Raw genomic sequence first — 16,146 nt, 5'->3', positions numbered from 1 at the left:
GCATATGTAGGTAGCTCAGCTGTCTTTCACCAACATGAAGACAGGTACAGTTTTCACCACCCTTTTTGCCTGTCAAGAAGCCAAAGAACATGGTTGTTAATGGTGCGTAGCAGAGTCAGTGCGCTGGGGCGGTGATGCTGCTCCTGGGATGTGGTGTTCACAAGGGTGATCCCGGAGAGGCTGGATCCTTCTGTGGCTTGGGGAGCGCCTGCGCAGGGTGGCACGGAGGTTGCTGTCATCTTCCATGTTCGGAGGAGGAAGCATCAGGCATTACCCCTCCTGCTTGGCACGTGGGTTTTATAATTCCTTTTTCTGGTTGAATACAGTGTGGGTTCCTTTGTGCTGTGAGTCTCAGCCTGCAAGTGGCAACCCAGTGTGGAGCAGACCCTGGGGGTGAGCGACGGTTGCCAGAACAAACGCAATTGTCGGTGGTCTCTGGGGGCTGCAAGTGCTCTCGGTGGGAGCTGTTTGATGTCGCTGACCCCACACTGCATCAGGAGGAGGAGGAAACTGGCTTTAGCACTATCTGTATAAGTTTATCTGCTAACAACCTGGGGCTGGTCAGGTGTAAATGTATGCACAGGTCAGCACTTCAGCAATGCTCTCCCTTTGTAGGCATGTGTGCACACTGCCACTGTATTTTTAGTAACTATGCTCTTTTCATGACATTATATGGCTCCAAAATCCTACCCAGATTAACAGTGAGAAGGTTTTGTTGCTGCTGGCTTCTCGATATCCTGGAGGAACGAGAACAGTACTGGTTTCAGTTTGCTTTAGACTGTGCAGGTGAGCATCTGCTTGTCTGCATAAGCCCCTGACCCATCTGTCCTTTAGCTACCAAATCAACTGCCAGGACAGCTGTGAGATTGTCCTGCTTTGGTTCGATATAATAAAGACAACAAGCTAAACCAGCTTGCAGATCATGCTGTCTTCCTGACCACAAAGTAACTTGCTTTGTGTGCTCCCAATGCAAGGAGAACGTAAGGACCTGTTTGGTAATATTGTCAATATGGTCCCTTAAACTCCATGGGTTCATTCTCTCCCCATACCAGCTCGGTGTGTCGCAGGTCTCAGCTGACTTCTGCAGGACAGCATGAGGGAAGGAGAGTCAGCTTGGTAGGTCATCCATGTACTGCACATCTGCGCTGGGTGTCTGTGGCCAGGTGTTGGTTGCGGGGGGGGGCTCTGTGAGAGAGCCATGGGGCTGCCCCATGCCAGACATAGCCGGAACAGACCCATCGCAGGGCACAGCTGACCCCATCAGTGAAGCTGGTGGCACCGCTGTGAAAATGTATTTGAGAAAGGGCAGAATGATGCACAGGCAGTGGTGGAGTGAGGGGGAAAAAAGTGTGAGAAACAGTCTTGAGAGCACCAAAGTCGGAGAGGAAGGAGGGGGAGGAGGTGCTCCAAGCGTTGGAGCAGATATTTCCCTGCAGCACACAGGGAGGACCACAGTAGAGTGGGTATTTCCCTGCAGCCCGTGGAGGACTATGCCAGAGCAGATATCCACGGTGCAGCCCATGGAGGCCCCCATGCTGGAGCAGGTGGACATACCCTGAAGGAACTGCAGCCCGTAGAGATGCTATGCCAGAGCAGGTTCTCCTCGTAGGAGGAGCAGCCCCCGTGAAGATGCCATGCAGGAGCAGATTTATCCTGAAGTACTGCAGCCCATGGAAGGATCCACACAGGAGCAGGGGAAAAGTGTGAGGAGGAAGGAGTGGCAGAGAGGAATTGCTGTGGACTGACTGCAGCCCCCTGTTCCCCATTCCCTCTGTGCTGCTCAGGTGACATAGAGAAGTTGGGAACGAAGGAGCGAAATTGAGCCTGGGAAAAAGGGGTGGCATGGGGGAAGGTGTTTTAGTTTTTGTTTCTCATTATCCAAATCTATTTTAATTGTCAATCAATTAAATTAATTTTCAGTCCAGCCTGTGACAATAACCGGTAAGTGATCTCCCTGTTTTTATCTTGACCTTTGAGCTTTTCCATCTTGTTTTCTCCTCCTGTGCTGTTGAGGAGGTGGAGTGAGAGAGCGTCTGAGTGGGCAACTGGCGACAGTCAACCCATCACAACAATATGAGGTTCAGTAGGAAGGCAGATCTGAAGCTGAGCTGTATAACTTTAACCAAGAAGCATAAATTAAATATTCTTGTGTCTACCCGCACTGCGCAGTGTTCAGTTTTGGCACTCTCCAGACAGTAAGGTGGAATATGTGTTATAATGCAAGAAGTCTGGTCCTTCCAAGAAGTCTGGTCCTTCCCTAACATCTCAAATCTAAGCAGCCAGGACAAACACCACTTCTTCCCCCTTGCCTCTCTTCGGCCCTCCCTTTGCCCTGCCCTCTATGGCCCTCTGCAAACCTGTGTGAGAAGTGACAGACCCAGCTGCCTCGCTAAAGCCCTGCTCTCTGCAGTAGCCTTGAAAAGGTCAGCCGCCACGGGCCGCTGGTGGATGGTTTCGCATGACTCCTTTCTTTTTGTCTTCACGCTCTTTACCTCGGTTCCTTGTCAAGCTCTAAGGAAAGCTCTTCAGGGCCACAGAACTGGGGGCAGGTTTGGCCCCAAAGAAATGTAAGTACCATGTTTCTGTCTGTAGATTCCAGATCGTTGCTGTCTGTTGCTGTAAAGTGTCAGACTCTGTATTGGTTGGTAACTAACAGCAACAACACTTAACGAAGTTGAGTGAGGATGATGTTTAAGCATTTCTCATCCTAAGGAGCTACCATGGCAGCTGTGGAAGGCTCCTACAGTCTGGGTGTGCTCTCAATAACCTCTCTCACTATGGTTCACATTAAAAATTTTGATTATCTGTCAGACTGCTGCTCCCTTTCTCTTGAGCTATCAGAGTTGCAACACTCTGTAGAAGTCATTTACTTGCCAGCGGTACCGTTAGCCCTTTGTGAACAATTAAGCTGAGGTCGGAGGTTGTAATATATCAAATTTGCGGACCGTATTAAATTTTATTTTTACTGAAAGGAACTTTTTGTCTCTTTTATCAGGAGGAAAATTAAGCTGTGAAATAGAATTCCATCAGGCTGTCTACTGTGAAGCCCTGTGGCTTTAGCAAAGGGGCAGCAGTGGTCAGAAATGACACTCAAAAGGTAAATTTATTTCTTTTTTATTAAAAAGGATAAGTTATGACCTGTACAGTATATCTTAAAGAAGGAGGGAAGTTAACACGATGCACTGTATTTTCCTATTTCTTATAAAAAGCCTGATCTTGCAACGTGCAGAGTTCTGGATGGAAGGGGAAGGGGGTGCCGAGCTACCACTGAAGTTGCAGGATATGGACGTCCATGTCTGCCCCACTGGCAGCAGCCTCTGTTTCTGCTTATTAAATGAAATGTTGGAGGTTCTCTTATGCTCCAAAAAGGGCATGGTAGTGTGATCCAAATATGCCGCCTGTCTAATTGTAAATGGATGGGGGGTTCAGGATAGGCTTTTGGAAAGGATTTTCTGTTTGATTCTGGAGTTGACAGTTTCTTGAGGTAAAGCTTTTAAAACTGTTGAAAACAAAACTTCAGCATGGGCCTCTTCTCTCACCAAACTTACAAGGAGTTTTGCCATTTTGGGTCACTTTCAAAAGTTCTGTTCATATTTACCATCTTTGTGAATTTTTGCCATTCTAAAGAATTGTTATTTATTTAACAAATGGAGACCCTGTGTCATTCCCTGGTTTCCAGAGAGCAGATGTTTTGTAATCTAAACACCAAGTTAGAAATTCCCAGACCTGCTGGATAACCGGTCAGCACCCAGCCAGGCTGACACTGCCTTTCACCTCTCCAGGGTTGTATTCCGTTGTTTAGGGGAAGCATTGTCTTTTGGACCTGAACATGCAAGTATGTTCTTGCTGTCTTCATATGGGTATAAGATAGCCCTTTTGGTCTTGCAAGTATATCAAAATATATGTGTGAGCCTCGGTATCTTGCGTGCTGATCTTGTCGCTGTTTACGGAACCTGCTTTGTTTGCGAGCAGCTGGCCAGCTGTGATTTACACATGGACGTGTTTGATTTTGTGCGCAGTGGCTGATAATATCAAATTAGGCTGCAAAGATCCAACGACCTTTTCATTTTTCTGTCAGATTAAAGGTTTTCCCTTGCTATATTTGGCGTGGATTTCTCCTCCCCTCTTTGCTGCACAGTGTTATGTTCCACTCATCCATATCTCCTGTGTTTCCATGCTAAAGAAGGTGGAATTTCAACAGCAAGAAAAGGGAATCTATTGTGCTCAGTATAATTTGAAAAACACCCTGTGGGATGAATTGTGCAATTTTAATATTCATTATCTTCAATGTAGACAATAGAGTAGACCGTAGTAGGAAAGACTGATTAGCAGATCACTGAAGATAGTTTTTCAACTTGGCACATTATTTGGTGATAAGCAAGTAAAACAGTTTCTCAAGACCTGAATCTTTGGTATTCAAAAATGCACTGTAATGGCTGTGTGGGAACCAACCTTCAGTAAACACATACATGGGAGCTCACGAGCCATGCGTAGACAGAACTGACTTGCTTTATAAGTCTTAGGCCTTACTGGTTAGCAGCTGAGACCAAGAGATTTCTCTTGCTCCCCCCAACTCTAAATGAAAGACTCGTTCAGAAGGGAGAGGGGAAGGGGACCACGAAATCAGTCCACATAAAGTGAATGGTAGTGTTTTAATTACAATTCTATTGTTATTCTTCCTATTTGGCTCTTTGGGGTTGTGTAGTTTGCATATTCATTCCTTTAGTTCTCACCAAGGTTTTGTTGTTGGTTTTTTTCGTTTGGCAAAAGTTTGACTCCAAAAAGAGGGCAAACTTGTCATTAACAGGCTATAAAGGAAAGAAAGAAAAAAGGGCTGTTTTCCCTATATTCAGAGATTTCTGCGGGGTAAGAATGCAAGGTGGGTATAATTTTGTGGAAATAGAGATACAAAGATTTTCTGTAGACAAATGCAAGTGAAATTATGTGTGGCAGCATGATTTGGGAGTGTAATGAAATTTAGCCGAGCAAAAAACTCCTCTAATTGTCACCCAATGCAATCGAAGTGAACTTATAATTTTTATAAAGCCTGCAGTACTTGCCATTTGCCTTTTTCAAGTGAAGCTTTCCAGGGTATTCATTCTGTTAAAAGCTTCAGTGAAATACAGCACTACATACTGGGTTAATTCCTTTCCCGCAGAAGACGTGTATTCACAATATTTTTTGTTTCTTTTTAGCAAATAACACGTAATTCATAGCAGACTTCCAGCTCCTGCGAAAGAGAGAAGATGCTTTTGCATCACGCAACCTTTGCATCTGAGGAAGTAAGTCGATCTCCTTGTAGAAACACTACCACAACTACAACCTTCTTGACTAGTTCTTTATGTCCTCCTGTCAAGCATTATTCTCATTACATGGACACTTCTCAAGGTTTTGTGTCAGTATGGATTAGACTCATAAGAGCACCCTGAGACAGTGCGCAAAGCTGCAATGTCTTCCATCTCCGTGGCTGCTTGGAGAGGAAATGGGATTCTGCTTCTTGCTCTGAGGTCAGGACAGTGTTAGAGGTCTTTCTTCAAGCCTAATCCAACCTCAGGTATTCTTGGGAGATGCACATGTACTGGGGCAGACTGGGGCAGTGCATAAGCATAGACCAGGGCTTGGAAAATGGGGTTAAGGTTGATTTGAGGAATGTTTTCTTTCACTGTAGAGTTATAAAGCCGTAACAGTCAATTCAAGCAGCAGCGCTCTGATGCCTTCTCAAAATTACGGCGTTCTGTGCACCTACTAGACATGATCAGGGAGCGGGGGGAGTCCACTGCAGACTCCGCTCATGTAAGCTGTCTCAAGCTGTCACTAGAGCTACTGAAAAGCAAGTCACCATCACAGGTATTTCCTGCTGCCGTCAGATGATGTGTAGTGACTAAAAGAGTTGCCAAGGATGAGAAAAGAACAGGTTGCAACAGCCAATATTTAATAAGTGCATCCTCAGATTTTTCAGAGTCATTTCCATATTTATACATACTATATTTTAATATGGCTGTGCTTGCCCATCTACTTTTTTTCCTAGCCTATGCTGTCTCCAGGCCTGAGAACTTTGTCTTTGCATTGTGTTCTGTCTCACAGGCATAGTATAATGACAAACCAATTCCCTTGCTTCCTAGTTAATGAATAGTCTCTATTTTTTTCAGGCAGGAGTGTTAAAGAAAGCCTAGCTTTCAGCTATTAAAAATATTCAGTGATATTTATGACAGATTTTCCACTTCTTCTTTCCTGCTGCACGTAATCTTCGAGATCATTAAAGGGAAATTCTGAGATTTTCCATGCTCAGTGCTAATGTAGCACTTGTTTCATAATGAAGCTTGAAATGGTGGGTTTTTGCTCTGCACACGATTAATGCTAAAGTCCACATCCTTATCTGATAGAAAACACCAAGAGCTCCACTGAAGTAAATGAAGTTAGGATAATTTGCATCGGTTGAGGATGTGGCCCTATATCTGGTTGACATTATCATGCCTGCTACAGTACAGACACCAGCTGGGGTGCTGTTGTTTCGTTACTGTGTGGGGTAGGAGGGGCCTCAGTGGGGGAGAATGAAAGTGGAGAATGGCCATTGCTAGCACAAGTTAAGGAATGAGCTGTTTGAAGTATAAGATTGAACTAAAAAGGAAAGCTCACCATAACATAGTGAGATGCAACTGAAAGGACGTGAACTTGGTGAGGTTGCTCCGCTTCATGTTACTCTGGAGGGATTAGTGCTCAGAACAGTTCCTCCAGCCCATGTCTGTGATCAGGGATGGGAAACTTCTCCCATGCCCTGGGGTTTTCAGGTCAAACTAAACTGCTTAGGGGCTGTACCTCAAAGCCCTGTGGAGGCTCTAACCACTGCTGTGCAAGATGCCCTGTTTCTCAGGTGGAGCTGGCGGGAACCAGTTCTTCAGCAGCTGCGTTGGCTTTCTATTTGCATTTGGATGAAACCCAAGAGGTTGCTTTTTTTCTCTCTGGCTTTGAATATAGATATCTCTCCTCCTTTAAGCCACCCTACTTCTTAAACATTGATGCTGTTTGCAGTGCTGTAGCTACCTGGTTCTGGGCTTTTGTTTCAGAACACTTGTGCCATAATATTCTCCACCGGAGGAGGCTTGCTAGAGGCATTGTGTCCCCTCCAGCCCCAAGCAGAATGTATCTTGTCTCTGTGGCACAATGGAAACTTCTGGGATTGTCATTCTGGCCAGCATGATGGAAATAGCTGTAAAATACAGTATGCGTTTTTAGTAGGTTGCAACTTGTGTTCCTTGAGCTGAAGGAAGAGAGCCTATACAGTAAAAGAAATAATGGTTTTACTCAACTTTTTTTTCCCCAAATAAATTCTTGCAGTAGTTTTTCATTACTAATCTTCAATAAAATAAACCTTTATAAATACTCGATCCAGCTGCTGTTAAAATAAGAACAGCATTCCTATTGAATTGAATGAGGTCAGACTGGGGCTCCAAGTGAAGGTCAATACAATTTTTAGATCCTTCTCACTCCTCCTTGCCTGATCCGGCAGTTACACATAAGAAAGTTGGCCAGCTGTGAGATGGCGATTCAAGAAGGATGGGTATGCCTCAGAATCCATCGCTCCAGCTGTCTCAGGCTGTTCTGGTGAGCCAGAGGTTTGTGCTCTTCAGCCCAGGGATAGGGAATTACAAATGTGTGCTGAAATAGAAGCCAGAGTTCAGGGTGAGGACATAGTAGAACAAAGCCTACTGGTATGGGAGAATTATAATAAATGGCATGAACAAAGCATGATCATTTCAAATTCTTGCCAAAAGAGACTTGTGATTGTCACTTTTCTTGGGAATATGACCGTGCTACAAAAAAAAAAAAAAGAATGAGGGGGGGAAGAGAAGCTGCTGATCTCTTTGGAATTAAAGGTTTAGGATATGACATGGGGAATTAGACATGGGCCTCCTGTTAGCAAGAATGTTGACCTCCGTGCATAGTTCTGAAAATAAACCCTATCTCCAACTCAGTTGGGTTTTTTTCTTCCACAGAAGAATAGGCGTAGATGTCACTGAGGAGGAGAGTAGATCTCAGGATTGGAAACTTTTGATGTTGTTTTCAAATGCAGTTGTAAAACTGCACGATGACATGTAGGTGTCCGCACCCAAAATATTTACAAATCAAACTGTGTAGGTGCTCAGTTTTTATAGTGGCAATAAAATATTGTTTAGTATTTCCTGGTAAATTTTTAGGCCTCAGTAATTGTTATTCAAAAGAGGGGGAAACAGGGAGCTATAGCAGAATTGAGAGTATAATTCGTAAGCCCTGCTTTTTACCATGGACTTACGGTCAAAAGACTGTTCCATAACGTTCAGGTCCCTTCAACAATCTTTATCATAAGCACGTGCCTTTGGCAAGTAGCTCCACTGAAGTCTGGGCAAGCGACGATGACACTTTGAAGTCAACAGGAGCATGAGATGGCAGTAAGACACAATGTGCAGAACACTAAATTGGGACACGCAACATCAAGTCCCTCTGCAGCGCTGGGTGTGATTTGGATTCTCTCAGCCTCAGTTTCCTTCTGTGTAAACAGCGCTGATCCCTTTTGTGAAGTTCTTTGACGCCTGCAGAAGAGAAGTACTGTAAAAAGGCTTGCTTGCTATTATGCATGTCCTTAAAACAAAGCTTAATGCTTCAGCGCTTTGCTGGGCTGGGGTGAATGTGCTTAGCACTTTGTGTGATCAGGCTGTAGATTACATAGGCAGTGGTTTGTAATAAGAGCCTTATCAGTAACAAAAACCCTTCTGTCATTATCAGACAAGCAACGATCGTATTTTAAAATGGTTGCCAAATGTGTTTATTTGAAGATGGTTGTTCCTAGCATGGCTCAGACCATTGTGTGGCAAGTGTTCAATTGCTTCCCACTAAAGCCAACATTTATAGCTTGGAAAACTCTGTTAGATAAATGTCAGTTTCTGCCATAATTTGTGGAATCAATACAAACTGAGTCAAAGAATCACAAACAGTAATGTGAAAATAAAATGATCTGTGTTATGGTTTTTAAGTAAATGATGATAAACTAATAAATGCCATTAGCTGCTGCCATTACTTTGTTGAATTTAGCTGATGTTACTGTGTTGACTTTAAAAGCTATCAGCTTAACTATATAAATCCATTTGACATGTCTTTATTCAGATAAAACTTTAATACTGCAAGTGTAGCAAATTAGATGCAAATGCTCTTTTTATTTTAAGTATATTTAAAGCTGCCTTTTCAATGCAAATTTTACAGGAAATCTCAACAAGCTAGGACAGACATCTTAGCTGTCAGCGTGCAGCACTTTCATTTCGGTCTCAGACATGGGAGCTGCGTTTTGTCCCTGCAGACTGAGATAATTAAAACTACAGAGAGATGGTTTTAAATATACATGATACACAGTTACTTAAATTGTGGGATAATGCATAAATGTAGCCCTTAACATTTTTGATAGCACAACACTGACCAGATAACATAGCAGAGTGGATTGTAGAGAAAAAAAAATATTTTTTGTGTAAAGAGTTTAATGTTTTTTTTTTTACTCTTCACCTGAATTATTGTGGAGGTACTGAAATACCAATTCAAAACCTAGGCTGTGAATGCCCTCATTAACAAGATACCGATACCATTAACTTTTTTCTTTCCTTTTTTTTTTTTTTTTCTTTTTAAATTATGCTTTAACTTCTTTGTTTTTGAGCAGTCCATAACCTCCTTGGAATAGATATCTATTTCAGCTTTCATTTGCTGAACCCCCTGAATGAGTTTATCCAAACAATGTGAATTTACTCAGATCTTTTTAAAATCCCACATCTCTTGTGGTTGATAAAGCTGACTTTAGCTAAGAAGAGTTGGATCAGGGTGATTTAAATTTCACAGTGAAAATGATAAGGGCTTTACTAGAAATAATAAGCACATTCAAATACTGTCATGGGCAAACAGTTGAATGTGCAGTGAGAAATTTGGCAAGGCTAGTCTTTTTCAGTGTTGATTTAATGAAGTAATGGATAGTAAAATAGAAAAAAAAATAGAGACTTGCATTCAGAGGTAAACTTATGTTAATTCCATATCAGTAGTTTTGTAAAGCTTTATTCATTAAAAAGCAGCATTAATGCTCTAATAACTTTTAAAATGTCACGCTGCTTAAAGACAACAAAAACCCCAAACCAACCCAGCAGCAAGGGAAGAAGAGGAATCTATTTCGGCAGTTCTCTGCAAACTGGCTGAGTGATACCCTATTATTGTCAGGAACCGCATGTCACTTTGATGCCTGAGGATAACTTGTGTTTCAGGGAAAGAAAAAAAAAAAACCAAAAAACACAAAACAAACCCAAAACACACATTCACTTAAGCTGCAGGGCAAACAATAATGGTCCACAGCTTAAAATCGGTTTTGAACATTCGCCTGTCCATTTGAACAACAGAGAGCCTCACCTTTCTCATTCAAATTGGGTGGGGAATCTGCACGGCCTCAATTGCAGAGGAAGGCTCGTCTGGGGCTGCTACATTTGCAGGATCAAAAGGTTCAAGTCTATGAATCCAGATGTGGTTTTGAGTGATCCGGCCAGGGCGGCTATTGAATGGGGCGGGCGGGAGAGGGGCAGCACGGCAAGGAGCAGAAGGAGAGGGTGTTTTTCGAGGCAGTGGTTCAGACGGTGTATAGCCCTCGTTCACGGGGTTTGTGTACGGCGAGGAAGCGGCCCCCAGGATCAGTGAGGCATCTGGAAAAAAAAAACCAAAAAAAACCCTACTGTGTATGGCACTTGCGAGAAGGAAAGGGAAGAAACATCACCGTGTTGCCAAAGGGCTGAGGTTAAGAATCCCTCTGTGCAATTTAGCAGTTTTAATTCCTACATTTTAATGCCTCGCAGGCCATTGTGTCAGTCTACTTTAGCTCTTTCCAGGAGCCATCTCTCTGCTGCCAAGTGGATTAGCTCTCCGAGGGGCTGCCGGCTCCCTCCTGCTCAGGGACCTTACACTGTAGGAGGATGTGAGAAAGTCCTGAGCTTGTCAGGTAGAGTCCTTTTTCTACTTAGAAACTAGGAGTATTTACCAAGAAATTTTTTTTTTTTTTTCCCTCCCCTCAAGGAAGGTGGTAAAAACCTAATAGAAGGCTTCCTGCCATCAGCGCAGGGGAGAAGCGGTCATTAGCAGACAGGGAGAGATCAATACTGCTGCCCAACCGTCCTGGTTGCAGTTCCAGTCAGTAATTATATAGCTGTTATAAATCCATGAATATCGTGTATAAGGGAAAACTAATCTCTTCAAAACAGCTTATTTCCATAGTTAATGACCGGAGAACTACGACTGACTTTGTCACCCACAACTTCTTTGTGTTTGGTAAACAGATAGTGTAGGAATAAAATGATCCTAAGGTTAAAAAAAAAAAAATACTTGGGAGCTAATATTCCCCCATCCACCATCACACACATATTTCCTGCATTTGGCTCATTACCGGACAAGTATGTCCTTTAAGACCCAGAGATTAATGAGGCATTTTACGAGACTAATACATTTTAAATTTTAACACTGGAGTTAGCATCTATAATTGTACAATTATACGTTCGTTTAGATTTTTTAAAGATAACTAATCACAGGTGACTAGAACTGTGTGAAGAGGCAGAATTTATGTTTCTCCTGCTGTAGGAGCACTAAATCATGCGGGAATTGAAATTGTTTTCCTTATGACAGATAGCTCAGGCAAGATTAGTCAGTCACTGTTTCAGATATAATGCTTTTTTTATTACGCATACTTTATGTGGGACTATTATATTTGTAATGTATATTTCTGCATACAGCAAATTATCTATTGTGTAATGCAAGGACCAAGAAAGAGTATCATTAGTTCTTGCTATCCCGCGGTTTTGAGCAGCTGGTGAAATACATACCAATCACCCAACAGCTAGCTTCGTGTTAACATGTATAACAAAGCCTGAACGACTCCTGTTTGACAGAACTTTGCCGTGTAGTAATAAATAAGGCTGAATTATTGATGGTGATAACTGCTAATATTATTATGACCTCAATTAAGTGCTTTTTTTGCAGACACATTAGCAACAAAAGGTCTTCTCTTTGCTCATTGCTGTTTTTTTCAAGTTCCACTTTACATTAAAATCGAATTGATCAAACCTATTTGCCATTTCGCTGTGAGTGGATAACCATAATGGGTAATCTATCAGCATGGTGCTCCCCTTAAAGCTATTAACACCTTTTGTTGTTTTACTCAAGTTTCTAAACGTGCTGAGAGGTTCAAAAAGGCAAACCCTACAATCTGTTGGGATTGCGCAGAGCTGTGACTTGTGGCACTCTTTTAATTACCATACTTTTTAAACTCTGCGGTTAAATACTGATATTTCTGACACTAAGTAAGTCTTTATTTACTTATGAAGCTGTGAGACAGCTAAATTAAAGATGATTAGCAAGATGGCAGCTCTGCTGCTTGCAGCTGAGGTGAGTTTAGCTGCAGCATGGCATCTCCCCACCGCTCGCTGCTTGACTCTTAGTCACTGGGGCTGAGATCACTCAGCAGCAAGGCAAATAAAGGCAGCTTAGAGTTTTTTGCCCTTTGGCAAATTGGCAAATTGTGTTAGTTACATGGATATGCGTGTACAGCGTGGAGCAGTCTGTTTGTTTGTGAGAGAGCTTTTGTAAGAGGCAGAGGGAGATAATTTCTAGGGACAGGCTGTGTAGTGGGCGTGCTTGGGGAGTTGTGGGATTACGCTCATTAAAAAGTGAAGAGCTAATGAAATAATCAGAGGAAGACTGGATAAACTGGAGAATACAAATATGGACTGGCTGTCACGGGAAGGTTGTCTCTCTCTTCACCTGAGCCTCTGTTGAAGATTTCTGCCCTTCTGGAACCATTCCTCAGGTTTGAGCATCTGGATTTTGGAGATTTGCCTTATTAATACTTGTGTGAGGCTGAATGGCAAAAGACAGGGAATTCCTCCTTTACCCGCTCACATCAAGCTTAGGCTAAGAGCCCTGTTTGTATAACGCTGATGCAATGGCCAAGTGAGTAGGTGGTGCCTGTGTTCACCAGCACAAAGCCCTGGTGATATTCTTGGTCACAATCTCAACAGAAAAGCCTGGACAGTTTTTAATTCTCTCTGTGCATTTACACTGCCAATAGCATTGGTGAGAGTGTCTTTCTCACGGAGGAGAAGCACAGCTGGAGCCTTGCCCCCACCATGGCTCGTGTTGTGGGAGGGAGCTGCTGTCTGCACAGAGCAGAGGCTCCTGTTCTGTGGATTTGGGAGAAGTGGCAGCACTTTGGTGGGAACCTTTGTGTGGGCTTTACACAGTGCATGCAGCTTTGGTGAGAGAGCACAGTTCATTTTCCTTAATCAGAAAGGGAGAAGGTCTCTGCCTAGCAGTTGAAATGCAGCCTCAGATCCATGCAAGCCTGTTGCCTGTGTCATTTCATGTGAGAATGACAGTCTTATGAGTTCATTCATAATTATTCTTACGTCAAATTCTTTTAATTGTAGAGTGCCACAAGCGAAGACAGGGATCCCAGTTCATTGCTGGCACGAGAGTCAATGCCACTGATTCAAACCAGGTTGCACCTTTTGTGACGTTAGTGCCAGCAGTGGTTTGGGCCTTTTTGCTTCTACTTATATAGTGAGTCAAAAGCAGGGTGAAATGAAGAAATATTTATGTTGGCTTCAAAACCAGATTGAAGATAAATTGCTGTTAAGCTCCAGTTCTGTCTAGCTGTTGATACATGTAATATGGCAAATTAATTAAAAGCTTATACTCACAATATATAGGGATTTCAATTGTTTTAAAGTGGTGGTTAGTCTTTCAGCAACTGGAGGATACACACGACTGAGTTATTCCAGTAGATCAGTGCTTCCAGAAGCGCATGTTTAAAGGAGTTTACCACACTTCCAGTTTCTTCGTGTCAATCACCTTTTGTGCATTTCTATCTTGTGTTGAACAAACCAGAACTGTCCTTTGCCCATTTTATGAGTGTCCTGCAAAGCAGGGTATGAAGTGGGTTGATGACAGCTCATCCATCTCACTGTTTTTGAAGGGGATTCTCCTCCTGGACATCATGCAGAGAAGCATTTTTTGAAGCCCACCCACCTAGTACTAGTCCCCCTTCAGGAGATGTTGCATTTCCTAAGGCGTTTCTTGGAGGGGTAAAGGTGCATCATCAAACAGCAGATTTCTGAAATGTTGACTTTACTGATGCTGTTGTCTTAATATAGGCTGTCGCTTGTACATCAGCTGGAAACAAAAATCAATAAGCAATGAGAATCGGAGTAAAGGGAAAACAGAAACAAAATGATGAACAAGAATTCTGTATCTACCCTCATATACTTTATTCAGCTTCTGTGTGTGTGTTTTACCATTTCACAGGATCTGCAGATTGTCCCTACAGCCTCCTGCTCCCATGAATCGGGACCCTTCCCATTTTGTGAAGGAGGAAACTAAGACACAGTGGTCATGGTAGTAACTGCTCTGACTCCCTCGGGTTTAGCTCCAGAAAGTTGAGGCAACTTGCTCAAGGGCAGTCAGAATCTGGGTAAAGATATTTCCAAGTTATCTGTACCCAGGCTGCCCAGATCTATGTGTTTGTCGGTGTGTGACGTAGACATTTAGTCAGTCAGCAATTTTAAAGAAAGCGACATGTCACTATTTAAAAAAAAAAAAAAAAGAAAAAAAAAAAGATAGGGGTGTTTAGCAAGCTCTTGCTGCTGTCTGATCGAGTTCCTGGAGCTGATGCTTCCACCTCCATCCCTGCCCAGGCATGCGGGGCCGGGGGCGGGCAGTGTCCGGCGGTCCCTTGCCGCAGAGGCCGGCTGGCGGGGCCGGGCCGTGCGGGTGGCCAGCGGGTGGCTTGTGGCTTGGAGGGGGTGTCGCAGAGGCAGCGGGGCGTTTACATGACAGTGCCGAAAGCACAGTCGTAAGGTACAGACGGGGGAGGTCATTAATGAAAGCACCCAAGCAGCCACATCTGCGATTGAATACTCAGTCTTTCAGTCCCTACTGCTGTGTTTACTGCTCCTTAATGTGGCATTGTTTACTCACAATTAACTCTTTACCATTAATTTAACTCTCAGAGGCTGAATTGGTCACACAGACCCGGCTCCGGAGCCCGGGCAGATGTGCTCCGCACGCTTGTTTAAGCGGGGCCCTCGTTAGGCAGCAGCTCCCGCCGCCCTCCCGGCCACCGGCACCGGGACCGCTCGCTGCCGCTCCCCGGCCGGCGTGGGAAGCGTTCGATTCTTGTCAGCCTAAATTTCACACCGGAGATAACCCAATGCTTGAAACCCAGGCGCTACAGCAAAAGGCCTGAGATAAGACGATGTCAGATCCCTATGCGGCGATACGTGTCTTCACCCTGCAGTAAGCTGGAGCATCACACCGTGGGGCTCCACGGGTGGTGGTTGTGGTTGACACCACATAGTTTAAGTAACCCCTAACAGGGGATTCCGGGGAAACGGAAAGCGAGTAGTTTGTGCATGCCTCGCAATGAAGCTGGGGGCTTCAAATGATTTTGAATATTTGGTATTTCCCTAAACTTCTCATTCCGTTCATTCGCCTAAAAGAAAGTAGTACTTCAATGTACCCGGTGTGTGTATTGATGTGTCCAATATATCTATTCCAAAACTGACAACTGAAGTGATGTCTACCTATAAAATAAGTATAGGTTTCTTTAAAAACTTTGTTTGTCCTTTTCCTTTAGCTCTCTGCTAGTTGTATCAGGGCCACTGTAGGCAATTATTTGGAGTGGCTAACCTGTTCGGTAAGATGTGTAATTATTTCTAGTGGATTGTAGGATGTGTTTTACAGTAAACACAGGACAGCTAACAAAAAATGGAGGAAAACGGTGTCTGTGGGTTTTCGTTCCTTACTGCTGCTCGATGTGTTTACACCAGAAACTACAGGAAGTGATTGATGTTGAATCAGTCAACACTGCAATTGCATTGTAGCACTTTTTTCTCTTCTCCTTCTCTTCTCCTTCTCTTCTCCTTCTCTTCTCCTTCTCTTCTCCTTCTCTTCTCCTTCTCTTCTCCTTCTCTTCTCCTTCTCTTCTCCTTCTCTTCTCCTTCTCTTCTCCTTCTCTTCTCCTTCTCTTCGCTGTGAAGTACATTTGCAAGGTCTAGATTTGCTAACTGGATTGCTGCTGGGAGGTTCTGCCTCGAGCAGGCCCAGCTG

The sequence above is a fragment of the Charadrius vociferus genome, unplaced genomic scaffold (genome assembly GCF_000708025.1).
Source record: "Charadrius vociferus isolate BGI_N301 unplaced genomic scaffold, ASM70802v2 scaffold475, whole genome shotgun sequence".
Taxonomy (NCBI): Eukaryota; Metazoa; Chordata; class Aves; order Charadriiformes; family Charadriidae; genus Charadrius; species Charadrius vociferus.
The sequence above is the reverse complement of the archived record's forward strand: the minus strand, read 5'-3'. Positions refer to the sequence as shown.